This window comes from Zootoca vivipara, chromosome 2 (genome assembly GCF_963506605.1).
Source record: "Zootoca vivipara chromosome 2, rZooViv1.1, whole genome shotgun sequence".
Classification (NCBI taxonomy): domain Eukaryota; kingdom Metazoa; phylum Chordata; class Lepidosauria; order Squamata; family Lacertidae; genus Zootoca; species Zootoca vivipara.
This window is the reverse complement of record NC_083277.1, coordinates 106,573,474-106,588,323: the sequence shown is the minus strand read 5'-3', so window position 1 is coordinate 106,588,323 and position 14,850 is coordinate 106,573,474. Positions and strand designations below refer to the sequence as shown.

At 44.3% G+C, this 14,850-nt stretch overlaps 1 protein-coding gene across 4 annotated transcripts in view; it reads left to right on the top strand.

Moving 5' to 3' along the window:
* The window catches only part of RAB11FIP4 (RAB11 family interacting protein 4), a 194,588-nt gene that overhangs the window by 136,028 nt on the left and 43,710 nt on the right, over positions 1-14,850 (top strand). The window contains exon 1 of one of the 4 annotated variants that reach the window (XM_035103843.2): positions 11,064-11,220. The exons of the other annotated variants lie outside the window; for them this stretch is intronic. The gene's annotated coding sequence lies outside the window, so the exon portion shown is untranslated. Of the gene's footprint in view, positions 1-11,063; positions 11,221-14,850 lie in introns of those variants that run through there. 4 annotated transcript variants of the gene reach the window in all.

Sequence of the window (14,850 nt, the reverse complement as noted above, 5' to 3'; positions counted from 1 at the left end):
AAACAATAGGACCATAGGATTCAACAATAGCCATGCTCTATTCTCTTCCCTGTGGCCCGCATGAACCCTGCGTGACTCTGTCAGGCCCCACAACCTGACAGAAGGATGGACCAGATGTCCTGTGCTCAGTGACTGTCTTGAGGGCCATGGTGTCTCCAGTCATTTCCATGATTTCCATCAATTGCACAGGAGACTTGAAACTAGAGATCTGTGGCTCACACAGTGCACACTTGTTTGCCACTATGATGCATCAGCAGCTGTTGGGGCTCAACCACAATTCTGCTTGCCCTGTGCCTAGATAGCACGGGCAGTTTCCTTCTTGCCTGGCTTCTTTCTCAGGAAAAACCCACCCTTTAACTCCAAGTGAAGGCAGTGGATGTCCTGTGTGAGTGTCTGGAGTCGGCTGGAGGATGGATGGCAGCTAACAGATTGAGGTTGAATCCTGATAAGACAGAAGTACTGTTTTGGGGTGACGGGGCGGGTGGGTATGGAGGACTCCCTGGTCCTGAATGGGGTAACTGTGCCCCTGAAGGACCAGGTGTGCAGTCATTTTGGATTCACAGCTGTCCATGGAAGCGCAGGTCAATTCTGTGTCCAGGGCAGCTGTCTTCCAGCTCCATCTGGTACGCAGGCTGAGACCCTACCTGCCCATGGACTGCCTCACCTGAGTGGTGCATGCTCTAGTTATCTCCCGCTTGGACTGCTGCAACGCGCTCTACATGGGGCTACCTTTGAAGGTGACCCGGAAACTACAATTAATCCAGAATGCAGCAGCTAGACTGGTGACTGGGAGCGGCCACCAAGACCACATAACACCGGTCCTGGAAAACCTACATTGGCTCCCAGTACATTTCCAAGCACAATTCGAAGTGTTGATGTTGACCTTTAAAGCCCTAAACGGCCTTGGCCCTGTATACCTGAAGGAGCGTCTCCACCCCCATCATTCTGCCTGGACACGGAGATCCAGCTCCAAGGGCCTTTTGGTGGTTCCCTCCCTGCAAGAAGTGAGGTTACAGGGAACCAGGCAGAGGGCCTTCTCGGTAGTGGCACCCGCCCTGTGGAACGCCCTCCCATCAGATGTCAAGGAAATAAACAACTATCTGACTTTTAGAAGACATCTGAAGGCAGCCCTGTTTAGGGAAGTTTTTAATGTTTGATGTTTTATTGTCTTTTTAATATTCTGTTGGGAGCCACCCAGAGTGGCTGGGTAAGCCAGCCAGATGGGCAGGGTATACGGTAAATTATCATCATCATCATCACCACCATCATTCTTATTCTTATTCTTATTTGCCATTGCTCCAAATTGCCATTTGGTCTTTGCTAAAAAAATACTATCATCTTTATGAGCTTTTCACATCCTTGGCCCTTTCTACATCTTACTCCTAATTTTAAATGCTGGTACCAAACCAATGGTTTGCCTGAACCACTGGATTCAAACTACCAGTAAGGAGATTCTGACTAAACATTAGGAAGAGCTTTCTGACAGTAGGAGGTGTTCAACAGTGGAATGGAAGGTGGTGGACTCTCCTTCATTTGAGGTTTTTGAACAAAGGTTGGATGGCCATCTGTCAGGGATGCTTTAGCTGAAATTCCTGCACTGCAGCGGGTTGGACTGGAGGACCCTTGGGGTCCCTTCCATAGCTGCCAAGTACCCCGTATTTCCCGGGAAACCCCCGTTTTTACTTACCATTTCCTGGAGGTCTCCCGTTCCAGCTCCTCTCCTGTTAATTTCCCTTATTTTGGTTCCTGTCGGCGGCTATTTTTCTGGTGCTGCTTTGCCCATCTATGGGCACCAGAAAATGGCCGGCGCCGGAAGTCGCATCTATGCATGTCCGGAAGTGCGTAGACGCAACTTGCGGTGTCGCTTTGCCCATCTATGGGCACCGAAAATGGCTGGCGCCGACACCGGAAGTTGCATCTACGCACTTCTGGACATGGCATTTTCAGTGCCCATAGATGGGCAAAGCGACACCGCAAGTTGCTCCGCCGGGTACTTGGCAGCTATGGCCCCTTCCAACACTACTTAGTTTATAATTCTAAGTGGGTGTGAACTTCCACCTTTGCCTTCAACAACAACAATAATAAAATCAATCCTCTAGGTTGCTCACACAGCAAAATAAACTTGCATACCAAGGAACACACTTCTGTGGCAGAATTTGAAGGAAAGTTCCTTTTAATGAATGCAGCTGCTTCTTATGAAAAAACAACTATTTCATATCATCTCATATTATTATATTATATATCATTGCTTCATACATATCAGTGCTAAGTAATCCGAGAAACCCCATCATAAAGAAGTTGGTTAAAGAGCTTTGAGGCATAAACAAGTTTCCATATTATTTCATCAGATCACTGTGGCTTCGGATTCTACATTATCTCTATTGTTAATTAGTATCTGTTCCTCACATTGCAGCTCTTGTTTCTGGCTGATAACTTATGTAGCCTGGAACTAAAGGCCTGGTTTGCTTTGGAAGAATAATTTATTGCTTCTGTGTGGATTTTAGGGGGAAAGGGGGCTTTGAAAATCTTAATTCAACCAAGAAGCCACTACAGAAGTTTGATGAATCAGATCCACGCATACCAACGATTAATTTTTTTTTAACCCACAATGACGTATTTATGAGGGAGCCACAATTCAGTGATGCTGGTACAAGAGATAGCATATATTTTCGGGGTTTTTTTGAGTGAAATCTGAATATATAAATAAATAAATCCAGAAATTTAAAATGTGGTTTCAAGTATAAAGATGAAATAAAATATTATGTGGAAGATCTTTTACCTTTGTTGTGTCAGTTTGCATTTCTTAGTGCAGAAAGGATTGATTTGATGTGTCGAGATATTTCCTATTCTAATGAATTCAAGAAGGTTTTGGAAGCTTCTGTGTGTGAAAGAAACAAGCGGAAGGTTTATGATGTTTGGGTTATTCCTTCAGAGAAGCTGAGTATAGCTGGCTTAAAATGGTTCTGTGATCTCTTCTTCAAGGTCATGCTGACTATAATAATAGGCCAGAAGGAGCCTGGGTTTCACTCTTTCTCTTTCTATCTCTCTTCCTTCTGGTGTGGTGTTCTGAATATAGTGTTTAGTCTTATTATAAGTTATTGTAAGTTTCAGTTAAGTCTGCTGCAACTGGATTTCTTATGGACAGTGCCAGTCCTGAATGTATTGGATTTGTGACCATTATGCTCATTTGCCTTCAGTAGCAGTAAAGCTCTGCTGGATGAAATACAATTGCCTCTGCTCTTATTTTGGGGGGAATCCTGCAACGTGTTTATGTTTTTAACTCTGCTAACTAAACATTTGAACCTGCTCTGGCGCAATATTGAGTAGAATTTAATGGGAAGTTAACTTCAGGAAGAACTTCTGACAGTAAGAGCTGTCCAGCAGTTCTGGACTCTCCTTCCTTGGAAGTTTTAAAGCAGAACCTGGATGGCTGTTTGTCAAGGATGCTTTAGTTGAGATTCCTGCATTGCAGGGGGGTTGGACTAGATGACCCTTGGGGGCCCTTCTAACTCTACAATTCTGTGTTTTAGTATTTCTATGAATCTGTTCCTTTTTCACGTTGATTGGACACAACAGTAGACTGTCATATGCAACAGATTTCAAAGCACACCTAAAACGCCTTAAAAATGGTTTTGTCTTAAAGGCTAGATAAGAAAGCAATCATTGCTCAGCAAATGTCTTTTATAAAAATGAGTGTGTGATAAATAAAAAGAACCCGTCAGACACATTTTTCATAATTACCCTGTAGATTTCAGTGTGAAATGTCTCCAGTTACTCTTGATCACCCTGCATTATTTTGAGACCCGACAGTTTATGCATTTAATGGAATTCCAACTTGCGCTAGGTTACCAAATATACTGGCAATCAATGTTTAATAATAGCTTTACTGAAAGCATGTTTTTTTAGCTATGGGTGCCCAGGTGCCATATACTAATGTTTAATACACAAACCAAGTGTGCCATTAGTAACCCAGGGTTGGATGATTCATTGCAAGTCAATAATTAAATAATAATAATAATAATTGGCATCTTGTTGATGGAAATTTACCAAAGTTACTACAAACTGTGTTTCTTCAACGGATCAAGCCCTGTCTGTAGAGTGTTATATGGATTTAAAATAAAAAAATTCTTTCAGTAGCACCTTAAAGACCAACTAAGTTTTTATTTTGGTATGAGCTTTCGTGTGCATGCACACTTCTTCAGATACAGTGAAATGGAATATGGATTTAAATAAGCTACGAGTACTGTCAGATGTATTCCCCCTTGGCTTTCAGTAAAGCTTTGTGTTTTACTACTTCATATTAATTAACTGTATGAAAATCTGATTTTTCACATTGACGCAAATGCAGAAGGACACCACTTTCACTCAAATGAAGACATTATGCAAAAAATAAATGCATTGGCAATTCCCAATGCAGAGGTGTTAAACTCAGATGCCTGTTTCCTACACTGCATGCACAGAGTTCTGCTCTCCCAACAGGACTTGCCTTTCCTCTCCTTGCATGCCCTCAAAATCTGTACCCCAACTCTTTGAAGCAGATTTTGGGGGTACATAGGGACCAGAAGGAGAAGTTGCATTGCAACAGTCTGCTGTGTTAGTGGAACAGCAGTGTTGGCTGTGATCCAGAGGTAGGGTTTTTGAACAAAGTCTACATAAAATGTTTGCTTTAAGATTGAATTTTTCCAGGTAGTTTTGGTTGTATAAAAATGACTGAAATATACTCTGAGTCAAGAGTGAATTTCATGCTCTTTATTCAGCTCATAGTCATCAAGGAGAAGAAGAGAAGAATGCCCTTTTCCCAAAACCATCTGCTTATATCCATTATTTACACAATGGGCTTTGCGTGATTGGCTACTTCAGGGCTACACCTGTGGGCCAATCAGTTTGTGGCTTGACTTCTGCCAGCAGCCTGATTGGCTGCTCCTGCAGGCCAATCAGGTTGCGGATTCACTTCTGTCAGCCGCCTGATTGGCTGCTCCTGCAGGCCAATCAGGTTGCGGATTCACTTCCACCTGGAGTTGGATTGGGTGGCTCCTGCGGACCAATCAGACTGCTGATTCTGGATCTTATTGTTCTATGATTCAGCTCAGTACATAACAATGACTATTGTACTAGTTTCCTTTCCACAATATGGGAGACAGTCCTTGAGCCATGCCAGGCTTTGGGAAGGAGGTGCAAGGGCTCCAGCGGGATCGTAGAGCCCTCCTAACTCCTTCCTAAACCTAGGCAAGTGCTAACTAGGCATTGGGAATGAGACAGAGGAAGGACTCTAGGATCCTCACCCCTCCAGCCCATAACCAGGCAAATGCTTACTGGGCACCCTCTCTGCTCAGTGTCCATTTCAGGACACTGCCTTAAAACCATCTCTGTCAGACTCCTCTGGTCCAGTGTACAGTGGTACCTCGGTTTAAGAACAGCCCTGTTTACAAACTGTTCGGTTTATGAACTCCACAAAACCGGAAGTAGTGTCCCGGTTTGCAAACTTTACCTTAGTCTAAGAACAGAAGCCAAACGGTTGAAGGGCACCGGCGGCGGGAGGCCTCATTAGGGAAAGCACGCCTTGGTTTAAGAACGGTTTCAGTTTAAGAACGGACTTCCAGAACAAATTAAGTTCAGAAACAGAGGTACCACTGTAGATGTCTTTCTTGAATGTTGAACCCATTGGTTCGGGTCCTACCCTCCAGAGCAGCAGAAAATAAGTTGCTCCATCTTCCAGGTAACAGCCCTTGAGATATGTGAAGATGGCTATCCTATCTCCTCTCTGTCTCCTCTTTTCCAGGCTAAACATATGCCCAACTCCCTGATGTGTTACCCTTAATGCAAATTTGTACCACTTATAAATTCAAGATTACCTTTCTGTGGCCTTCTCAGCATCTAGGGAATCTCACATTATTTATAAACAGCCCTAGTTTCTCAGGCTTGTCGTTGCAAAGACAGGGGCTGCATTTGGAAAATCACAATAAATGATGTTTGTTGTGGTGGAATAGCCCTCGCCTCCCGCTCCTGACTCTCACACAAACCTTCCATCAACACAGCAAAGAGCAGAAGATACAAACCTTCCTTTGCAGTGAAGCAGAAGTTAGTGGCCAGATGCAGCACTAAACTGGGATTTATCTTAGGTACCGTGTGTTGGAAACAAAGCCAGTTTCATAAACCAAAATTTTAAACTTTGCTTGTTTCAAAGAAACCCTGGTTTAGGTTAACCAAAGTTTGTTGGGTTCAGATGAAACAACAAACAGTAGCTAATCAAAAAATGGAAATGAAAGCTTCCATAGCTGCACGATAAATGGGAACCCAGGGGGAGGCTAGAATTGCTCCTGTCATGATAAACTATGGCTTATAACATTAAAATGCAGCCATTGTTGTGGCCATGTGACTATATTAACCAGTCATCTGCTTCCTATGTTTATGTATACCTTTCCAATATAGATTCACACACACTTTTTTCTGCCTTTTAAGAGCAGCAAATATTCAAACCACACTTTTCTATTGTGATAACTTCATAATGCATATGCCACAGGTTGGTTCGTTTTAATGGTTGACTAACTTATTCCTCATTAAAGAATGACCATTTCTGCATAAAGAGGATGTAAAACTTATTTAAGATATCTGACAGCTATAGCCTGACATTCTGTGTTCTTTTGATTTTTCAGACTACAGTGAAGCCTACAGCTACCTCTGCCTTTTTTTCTTTTTCTTTTTATAATTTGAACCCATTTGTGACTCAGTTTGTTTGACTGAGCCACATTCAGGGAAATCCTTGTGTAAAAATTGGATACTTTCCCCAATACTTTCCCCAATAGTCCCACTTACTTATTCTCTCCCCTCCCTTTTGTTTGCTAGTATATATTTGTACAATAACGAAATACTGGTTTGCACAACAACATGCCAGTTTTCAAGATGTTACCAAAAAAGGAAGTTATTGTAAGCAATTTCTGAAAGCAGAAGCACTATAATATGACAGCAAAGTGTTTGGGTTGATACCTTTCTTTCTTTCTGTAAGATGCTAGGAGTAACTCTGAATTCCGTAGCAAGCCTTCAAGCAATATAGGTTTGGGGAGTGAAATTCAAACCAAAGATTAGAATAAAATATATGGGGTGTGTGACTCTTTTGATCAGTCTCAGTTTACATTAGGGAGAATTCGTTGAAGTTAATTCACAGGTGGTATTGTAAACCTTTACAGCTGTCTCAGATGTTTTCCACTATGACTTATTGGAGAGGGTGTGGCAAACATATGCACTTATTTTCATTTGTGGTGCAAATATAAACATTTGTGCTGGTATTGGAAGATGATACATGCAGAGATGGTTCTTACCCTTAATGAACAAGTGTCACTAAGTTCACAGTTAGCATTACTTGAATATTTTTGAGGAAGGAAATGAAAACATTCTGTTAAAGGAACTGTGTACAGTCATACCTTGGATATTGAATGCTTTGGCTCCTGAGCAAATCGGTTCTGAACGATCGAAACCTAGAAGGGATTGTTCCGGTTTTTGAATGTTCTTGTGGAAGCCAAACGTCCGACGGGGAATCTGCGGCTTCCGATTGGCAGCAGGAGCTTCCTGCAGCCAATCATAAGCCGCGCTATGGTTTTGGAAGTTTATTTTTTTAAAAAATATTTTTATTAATTTATACATATAGAGACATAACGCACTTATGCAAAAGTGCAAACAACAAATATTTAACAAGAAACTAAAATAAAATACAAATAAAATAAAAAATACAATAAAACAATACACACCATTTCAATACCTAAATCTTCCTTTTAACTTTCTTTTACCCTTCCAACCATTGTTTCTGGGACTTCCCCGGGTCCCTCCTAACTGATTTCCTTTTCAAATCGACTTTAGCAGTTCTTATTCATTACTTTAAATATTTACCATAGCTATCCCATCTTCTTTACCTCAATCAATTATATTAAAATCATTTATCTAATTTTCCTCTCTCTTTCTTTCCTCCCTAATGCCTTAACAAGAAGAAAGTTTCCCATAGATATTCAGATTCTTATACGCCAAAATATTTCCCTAGATATACTTTAAACTTCTTCCAGTCTTCTTCCACCGTCTCCTCAGCTTGGTCTCGGAGTCTTCCTGTCAGTTCCGCGAGTTCCATAAAGTCCATCATCTTCATTTGCCAATATTCTATAATTGATAATTCGGTTTTCTTCCAGTGTTTCGCAATTAAGATCCTTGCTGCCGTGGTAGCATACATAAAAAAGTAACATCTTTTCTGGGGATTTCTTCCCCTATTATTCCTAGTAAAAAAGCTTCTGTTTTTTTCAAAAATGTATTTTTCAATACTTTCTTCAATTCATTGTAAATCATTTCCCAGAAGCTTTTTACCTAATGGTTTTGGAAGTTTAACGGACTTCTGGAACGGATTCTGTTTGACTTCCAAGGTACGACTGTATATGCATGACTTTAGCAGCAAGACTGACTATAGCTCACTCCTGGCAATCATCCCAAGATCTTATTCATGGTCTGTGATACCCATCTCTTTGGAGCAGTAATAGAAAAAATGACCCATCAGTTAAGATTTATACTAAAGCAAAAGATCCCAGATTCTTTCTTTTTGCTTTGGCATGCTTTTCACGGAACAGCCATAATTTTCAAGGCTCCCAGCAATTCATTCTTGGCAAAATTCCTGATGGTTATGCCTGTTTCATGCACACTTGATGTATCTGAATTTTCCGTGTGTGGAGGGAGGGAGAAGGAAAATGTCAGGTAGCCGTGAAACATGCATGAGAAACAGTTTCTAGTTATGTTATTGTTTTGGCATACTACTATTTCATTTTTTATTGAAAAACGCTAACCTCCATCATTAATAAGAGAAGTTAGTGCAGGTTTTCCTGCCTTATCGCAGGATCGAGAATGCAGATGGGGCTCATTCCCTAGAGGCGTGGGTAATGCAGAGGCCAAATTTGAGAAGGAAACGGCAGCTAGGATACAGGTCCTTAGAGCAGAGCTTTCCAAACTGTGCGTCACGACACGTTAGTGTGTTGGCTACAGTGTATAGGTGTGTCCCACAAACTTTCCCCACGCTCCTCCCAGGGCTGGAAAGGGATTATTTTAAGCTCCGATTTGCTAGTAAAACTGAATCACTGCGTCGCAAAATGATGCGCATCCAAAAAGTGTGCCACCAACATGAAACTCTGCCTTAGGGAGTGGAGAATGCCTATCCATGAAAAGCCATGGCAGAGTTGTTTTCAGGTGGAAACCTGAAAATTCAGTTTCTAAAGGAATGTTACATCTGCATTGAGAATGCAGCAAGGAATGTTACATCTGCACTGAGAAATACACGGAGACTGCTGCACATAGCATGATATATCTCTACAAACCTCCTTTTTTTAATATGGTGTCTTACTAGTCCACCGTTCCAGACACCAGAAAGGGGGGACCTTGAAAAGGAAGTTAGAAGTCTTACTATTATGCCTGCATAGGAAAATGTGCATGCTCATTGCTTACATGGCCATAATGCTCTGCATGCAGAATCTGGATTCCTTATTGCAGTACAGGAGGCTACTGGAGTGTTTTCTCTGCCTAGGGTTGCATTCCACTACATCCATCTATAGATGGGCAAAGTATCTGGACTTCAAAGTTCATCCATCCTAAATTTGTCATTGGAAAAAGTGGCATTGGGGATTTTTTTTAGGGGTGCGTGAGGCACTTCTTTTAAAGTAAGTGTGCATGGAATCACAGCTGGAATTTCTTCCTTCATATCCTTAAGTAACTTTAATTATGCTATCTGCTGATTCATACTACAGTAAATACTTCTCCGGGGGTTACGGTATATACTTTTCTCTGTATCCTGCAGAGAATATTGTAGCAATAAGAGAAATAGAATATTGATTTCCCTGTCTCACGAAGCATTTTATTTTTGTTTTAATCTTACTCTCTCCAGTACAGGCATGGCATTTGGGGATGGGGGGGGGATGGGGGACAGCTTTATACCAAATCAGACCATTGGCCCATCTGTTTCAACACTGTCTATTTACACCAGGCATCCCCAAACTTCAGCCCTCCAGCTGTTTTGGACTACAATTCCCATCCTCCCCGACCACTGGTCCTGTTAGCTAGGGATCATGGGAATTGTAGGCCAAAACATCTGGAGGGCCGCAGTTTGGGGATGCCTGATTTACACTGACTGGCAGCAGCTCTTGAGGAATTGGGGGCTGTCCCGGTCCTACTTGGAAATGCTGCCATTGCACCTAGGAGCTAGCTTCTGCATGCAAACCCTCAGGTTCACAACAAACATACATGCGTGCACACACACATACAGTATATAAATTGTAGAGTTGGAAGGGACCCTGAGGGTCATCTAGTCCAACCCCCAGCAATGCAGGAATCCTGCCCACAGCCCCCCCTGGGTGGGCTCAAAGTACCAAGGGGTCTTTCTCCCTCCCCTCCCCCCAATAAAATATTTGAGGGGGCCAGGGCTTACAAAGTTGAATGGCACTGCCATTCAAAGGGTGCTTGTGCACCATGTCATGTGCTCAGTTATGCGGGTGGGACTTATTCAAGTTGGCACCCCGGCCAGGTGGTTTCAGACGTTAATAACAGCTGGGTGAAGGCCAACCCTTAAGTTGCAAACTCTTAGCGCTCTCTCTCTCTCTCTCTGCGCGTGTGTACCTGCAACACAAACCGAAAGGATGGTAACAAGCGCGACCCTAAACCCATTTGCTCAGAGGCATGTTCCGCTGAGGCTGGCCGGACTAGTATGCTGGAATACGGGAACTTCACCCCCCCCCCACGAAACGCAAGTTTTCGTGTCGGGCGTAGTTTCTTGCTCTTTGCAGCGAGCCACGCATTCCCAACCACAGCCCGCATCATCCCCATTGCTTGCGCGCCACAGACCCCTGATGGAAGCTAGCTAGCGGCTACCTCTAAAAACTCTTGGCGCCGCCCACTTTCCCTTTTAGAATTTTCGAAGCCCCTCCCCATTTTGATGTCCCCGAAAGGATACAATGAGGCGGCCGGGGCGCTTAGCAACAGCCTGCGGGGGGGCGTGGCTTCCGCGCCAACTGCCAACTGTTGCCCAAGGTGGGAGGAGGAGGGTTTGGCTGGCTCCTGAGCGCGGGGTGAGCGAGCGGCGAAGGAGGAGGAGCAGGAGAAAGAGGGGGGGGCGGTCTTGCTCTCTCGCTCAGCTACGACCGGCGGCTCCGTCCTCTTCCCGGGCGGCTGGGGGAGCGCAGGCATCGCCTGGATCCGCTGCTGAGCCAGGTAAGGGGAAAGGATGGAGCGGGGGGGGGGAGAGAAGGAAATTAATTGGGTGCTGCTGCAAAGAGGCGCTGGACGGGGGCGGGGGGGGAGGAGCGGGGACTGGAGGGAAGGAAAGGTCTTTCCTTGCAAAGGGGCTAATAAGTTTTTTGGGGCCGTCTAACAATTGCGGGGGGGGCTGATTTCTTTGCAAGGGGGGACCCCTTATGAAGCTTGGGATGCGGCTCCAGTCCGGTTGGCCACTGCTTGGAAAGCAGTTGGCTGTAAGCAACCTGCTTCTTCCTAATGTCACCCCTCCTCTCTCTCTCTCGCCCCCCCCCGGGCAACCCCGTTTTCTTCTCCTCGGGAGGAAGGAGTGGGCGAACGGCGGAATCGCTTCCTTGGCCGCCCCCCTCCTCTCTCCTTCCTCAACCCTCGTTCCTCCCTGGGAACCTCGAGATACCATCAAAGCGAAATTCTAGCAGGAGAGAGAAGAGAGATCTTTCTTTGTTAGGTCTGGCAACGGCTACTTCTTTTTTCCTTCTTCTTTTTTTTTGCACTCTAGCGCGGGGTGGGAGCCCGTTCACTGCAGCAAGCGGGCAAGTAGATTATCCGTATAATTCCCGCAGATTTCACGTTGTTTTTATTTTTAGGTCCTGGGAGAGCGGGCAAGGCTGGCTGGGTGGGTGGCTCGCTCCTCGGAGGAAGGGCAGTCGGGAGGCGGCGTGGGTGGGCGCTCGAGGGCGCCGGATCCGTGACCTTTCCAGGTTGCGCGTTGCGGTGCGCGGGGCTGCTGCTGCTCCGCCGGATTCCCTGGGAAAGGACGGAGGCAGACGACCGAGGCAACCCGGCGCATCAGCTTCGCCAGCTTGGTGCATTATGTTCTCTTGCCTCTCTCCCCCCACCCCACCCCCCTCCATGAATGTCGGGCTTGTGAGAGCCGCAAGCCTGGATCCAGCGTCAATGCTCTCTGTAAGATTTTGTTTTGGGGGACTTATTCTGACGCAGGGAATCGGGAAATGAAAATCAGATCGCTGGCTTCCTGTGATGCGCCTTTGATTACGCAAGCGTCTTACTGCCCAGTTTTGAGGAGATCTTTCACGAGCTACGAATCGGTGTGCCCCACGGAAAAGCACAGATGAGGCTATAAGCAACGTGGGCGCCCTCCGGAGGTCGCTGGGACTACAAATCCCATCATCCCTGGCCGTCCACCATTCTGTCCGGGGTTGATGGGAGTTGGGAGTCCAGACAACATCTGGTTACCATGCAGTGTGGCTAGATAGCTCAGTTGGTAGAGCATGAGACTCAGAGTTGCAGGTTCGCGCTGCACTTTGGGCAAAAGACTCCTGCATTGCTGGGGGTTGGACTAGATGACCCTCGTGGTCCCTTCCAGCTCAACGATTCTACGGTATGATCTGTGGGCAAGTTGTTGAGCTCAGGGTGTTATGGTATGTTGCTACCAGTGGTTACATTTGTGCGAGGCATCCTGTAATGAGTGTTCAAGGAGTGTTTTTTTGATTAAGTCTTTCCCAAAGTAAAATGAAAGACTTCTTGTTCTTATTTGCATGTTTAGTGGTAATCCGAATGGTTTGCCAATCGTTTGTTCCCTTTTACATCATGGTAAATAATTTCTGTTGCAATACAAACCCCCCCCCCCATAAATTCCTGACTCATTTGCTTGTCATAGCAGCTCTGAGATAGACACAGACCAACATCACTAGGGATTTCCCCTTCAATTTGGGTCTCCAAACTGAACATGGTAGCCCAGTGTATTTCAGTGGCTTTTTATGGTGGATCTGCATCTTCATATGTTAGGAGTGGTTAGACATGGCTCCTTTGAGCAGAGAAATCTTTTGACTCCCAAAATGTGCAAACAATGCATGAAAGTGGATGGCAACCCACAACAGCTACCAGTAAGTGAGATTGTAGTACAAACAAGCAAGGTGTGAAATTGTATTTGCTGTGCTTATTCCCAAAACATCTGTTTCTGCAAGCTGAGGACTGCAGTATTTTAACATCAAGTTTACCATGTGGCTGATCCGTCCAGGTCTCTGTTTTGCAGTTGCCGCCATATGGGTATACAGTACTTGAGAAGGCAGAGTTTCTCAGCAATTCTATATGCTTCCACTTAAAAAGGTTTTTTTTTTTTTTGCTAGTAGCAGAGAGAATCTGAAAAGTCTGGCCAACTTGTGGTTGAGCACTTTTTCATGACTGCTCCTAAAAATGGAAAGTTTGATTCATTGTTGGCCATTTGCTTTATAATTTTCTGATATATTATGCCTTTACATTTTTTTTTAGGAAGCGGTGGTTTATAAATATTTGCAAAAAAAAAAAAAAAGTTATAAGAAGCTGCTGTACTGAGTTGAGCTAGTGGCTGCATGGGCGTGTTCAGTGAATCTCTGCTGTTCGCTAAGCTGTCCCAACAGAAAAAAAGTGTTAGATGCCTTTAAGCTCTTCTTCTGTATAATCCACAGGTGCTGCCAGGAGACATTGCTGTCTTAAAACCATGTTGGCATGGTGTACGTGGGGTAGACTACTTTGGAATAGGTTTTAAAAATTGTACAGTGGTACCTCTACTTACGAATAACTCTACTTACGAATGTTTCTACTTACGAACGGAGCTCCGTCCGCCATCTTGGATGCGGTTTAGATAGGATTTTTTCTACTTACGAATTTTTAGATAGGGTTGCTTCGACTTTTGGGATTTTTTCCCCCCAATGCATTGCTATGGGATTCGACTTACAATTTTTTTTCGACTTACAAATGTGCGTTCGGAACGCATTAAATTCGTAAGTAGAGGTACCACTGTATTTCAGGGTACCCCCTGGATTCCTTGAGAGGTTGGGGTTCCCTAGTGGGAAGATAAGTGATGGCAGACATGCTTCTTTGAAGAAACCAACACCCAACCATTCTTGATCCTTTGTCTAATGTCCTGCCACTGGTTTTTCCCCGAGGAATTTAAACTATGTTCCCCATGGGCAGTGTCCAAAATTAGCCAGGCACATTTTGTGACTGGTGCAACTCTGTGGAGATCTCTGGTTGCCAGGTTGGTGATGGACATCTCCATCCTGCTAGCCCCTCCAGCTTTCTTAAGCAAGTCTGACACACTAACCCAGGGGTCAGCAAACTTTTTCAGCCGAGGGGCTGGACCACTGTCCCTCGGACCAGGTGGGGGGCCGGACTATATTTTGAAAGAAAAAAAAGAAACTAATTTCTATGCCCCCCAAATAACCCAGAGGTGCATTTTAAATAAAAGAGCACATTCTACTCATGTAAAAATATACTGATTCCCGGACCATCCGTGGGCCGGATTTAGAAGGCGATTGGGCTGGATCAGGCCCCCAAGCCTTAGTTTGCCTACCCATGCTCTAGTCTAACCAATATACCACCCTGGCTTCCTGGAGCCCTCCTGCTATGGGGCAGCTCTGTAAATTAAGCTAGTAAATCAATATGGGGAAAGCACAAATGTTCCGTATAGAAGGATCTGACATATTTCCCTTGAAGCTTGAATTTCTTTTATTCCAGATGGTTTGACTGGATGTTTTAATGTGTTGTCTTAAAAAAAATAATACTTATACTTTTCAAATATATACATTACACTGATTTTACATTCATTTTGATATTTTGAAACTTGACTTCCTTCCCCCTCTTTCT